Source organism: Oncorhynchus gorbuscha, linkage group LG26 (assembly GCF_021184085.1).
Source record: "Oncorhynchus gorbuscha isolate QuinsamMale2020 ecotype Even-year linkage group LG26, OgorEven_v1.0, whole genome shotgun sequence".
Classification (NCBI taxonomy): Eukaryota; Metazoa; Chordata; class Actinopteri; order Salmoniformes; family Salmonidae; genus Oncorhynchus; species Oncorhynchus gorbuscha.
In genome coordinates, this window is record NC_060198.1 from 12,907,112 (window position 1) to 12,910,562 (window position 3,451).

Sequence of the window (3,451 nt, forward strand, 5' to 3'; positions counted from 1 at the left end):
CATTCTCTCATCAGCATTCCCCATCAGTTCAGCAGATGGAGATGCCACAGTGCTGGGCGTGGCAGGAATGGTTGGAGTATATTCAAACATCTCCCGTGGGACTGAGACCCAACGACACAGATCATCTGTTTACCCCTGAAGCTGATTAACACTCTCTCTATGAACCTCTGGCCTGCCGTACAATCTCTGGAGGCTTGTTTTAAATCACGTAAACACACACGAGCACATACATATACAGGCATTACAAGCGAAACAGGCTGCTTGACATATGCTCGGGTAGTAATTCTCTCCTCTGTATATTGAACACTGACTACATTACAAGGACCAAACCTTTTCAATGGAGATTGTGGAACACTGCGATCCACCAACCTAGAAACAGTGACACATCACTTTGCATTGAACCAAACGGACTGTGCTTGAGCAGCTAAAAGGAGAATCCCCCTCAAAAACCATCAAAGCAACCGAAAAGCATGTCCTCGGAGTAATCGGTCTCTCTCTTTCTGGCAGAAAGTCACTGAGTCACTGAGATAATGGTGATAGCCCATGCCAAGAGACGAGCAGTCACCATACTTACACTTAGAACCCCCAGAGGTATTCAGCTGTGGGAGTTTATCTCTCACACTCTTCTCTCCTGTGGTAATACGACCATTCACCTGCTCTCCACCCCTGCTTTCCTCTTCTCTCCTCCTTCCATCCATCCTTTCAGCCATCCAGACGAGCTGGGGGAGAAAGAGATGGCGTACGTGCAGAGAGAACTGCAGCCCATGGAGAAGTGAGGCTCCCCGACCTGTCAGGCATCAGTTCCAGGTACATTACTACAGTAAAGTTGGATGTACGCCAGACCGACATAGCCTTCTAAAACATACACCTGTCATCCTCTTCGGCCTCTAACGGAGTTCACCTGCAGTTTGTGAGTAAACAATACAGTTTGTTGTGTCTGTAGTAAAGCTGTAGGTCAAAGAGGGGTTTAAATGATGCTCTGGGAAAGCATACCGACATCAAAGACCGTCAAGCACAGTAGGCATACTGTACTGCACCAGTCCAAATTCTGGACACACCCACTCATTCAAGGGTTTTTCTTTATTTTTGCTATTACGAAGACATCCAAACTACGAAATAACACATATGGAATCATGTAGTAACCAAAAAAAAGTGTTCAACGAATCAAAATGTATTTTAGATTTTAGATTCTTCAAAGTAGCCACCCTTTGCCTTGATGACAGCTTTGCACACTCTTGGAATTCTTTCAACCAGCATCACCTTTCCAACAGTCTTGAAGGACTTCCCACATATGCTGAGCACTTGTTGGCTGCTTTTCACATCTCCCCCTCCATGTTTCACGGTGGGAATTACACATGCAGAGATCATCCCTTCAGCTACACTACATCTGACAAAGATCTCACATTTGGACGTGTTTCTTGGCCCAAGCAAGTCTCTTCTTCTTGTCCTTTGTTAGGGGTTTCTTTGTAGCAATTCAACCATGAAGACCTGATTCACGCAGTCTCCTCTGAACAGTTGACGTTGAGATGTGTCTGTTATTTGGGCTGCAACTTCTGAGGCTAGTAACTCTAATGAATATATCCTCTGCTGCAGAACTCTGGGTCTTCCTTTCCTGTGAAGGTCCTCATGAGAGACAGTTTCATCATAGCGCTGGGTGGTTTTTGCAGCTGCACTTGAAAAAACATTTAAGTTCTTAAATTTGTCTGCACTGGCTGACCTTCATGCCTTAAAGTAATGATGAACTGTCTCTCTTTGCTTATTTGAGCTGTTCTTGGCATAATATGGACTTGGTCTTTTACCAAATAGGGCTATCTTCTGTACACCACCCTTACCTTGTCACAACATAACTGATTGGCTCAAACATATTAACTTTTAACAAGGCACACCTGTTAATTGAAATGCAAGGTGACTACCTCATGACGCTGGTTGAGAGAATGCCAAGAGTATGCAAAGCTGTCATCAAGACAAAGGGTGGCTACTTTGAAGAATCTCAATATAAAATATATTTTGATTTGTTTAACACTTTATCGGTTACTACATGATTCTACTTGTGTTATTGCACTTTTTTAATGTCTTCACTATTATTCTACAATGTAGAAAATAGTCCGAATAAAGAAAAAAAAAACTTTTGACTGGTACTGTAAATAAGAGCTCAAGCTCAATAGATAGGGTTAAAGTTGAATCATATCTACATATCACTTGTTGCTCCAACAGGTGGAGAAAGAGCATGAGAGAGACACAGGCTTGTTATGGGAACGGGTTCAGGAAAAGGTATAAGACCTGCTCCCTCTGGTTTCAATCCAGCAAATTAGTCAAATTAGAATCTGGAACCGCTCTTCCCCAAATGCATCTGGCTGGCTAGTCTTTTCGTTTCCATGGCAATACCAGCGAAGCTTCCTGGATGGTAGGCATCAATAACCACCCAATCAAGAGTTTAGGCTTAGTGCTAGTGAGGTGCCGCAGGCTCCGGGGCCCGCATTCACAAAAAGTCTGAGTAGGAGTGCTGCTAAAGGATCCGTTTTGCCTTTTAGATCATAATGCATACGATTATACGGACAGGAGGGACCCTACTCTGAGACACTTTTTTAATACGGGCCCTGGATTTACTACACGGAAACTTGGTATGACTGCAGTAGTGGATACTTTAAACAAGTGTCCAGGAGTCGAGCCAAAACCAATTTAGTCCCAAGTGGCAGTGTGTCAGGCTAGCTAGGCTAAACTCTCATGGCTAACACATGTGTTTCACAGTTCAGCCTATGTACTTATACAAGACAGTCTACTGGTTTAAACTTTCTGGTTGGAAATTCCTCTTTTCAGATCCTCAGGCAGCAGCAACCAGTCGTGAACACACGGGGAAGGTGACCACGCTGTATGGAAGGAAAAGGAACAGGTGAGAGACCAATTATTCTCGTCTAGTCTTTTCTGATTTCCAAACGTGTTCTCGATATTACTCCTCCATATAACCGCACGAATAGCTACAGTTTGTCATAATTATGATTCAGCAGCAGTGCTAGGAAGGGTAAATCATTAAATCTGTCTTCACATCAATAATGGCTCTTTCTTTTGTCAGATCGTTTATAATGCAGAGAGAAATAAATAGATAGATCATCTTTCCCGTAGACCAAAGCCTTCTCTGTTACATGGCCAGCCCAATGACACAGCTAGTTGAGGTTGAAGTAGCTTTTCAGATATTTGAGGTTGACTAAGTCAGAGATGGTTTAGCCTTACAGGGTCGTGGCTAGGGGCAGGATGTACTGAATGGCAATGAAAGAGCCTTGCCCTAACCAGAGGAAGTCTAGCACACAGGGCAGAGTATCAATGTCTCGACTCAAGTTGCAAATACAGAAACAGGGTCAGACACCTGAGACCAACAAGAGGGTGTAATCTGGCCAGAAAACCCCAGCTCTGTTTGGGCCAATTCCAAACACCAGTGGACAGGGACTGTCTGGTA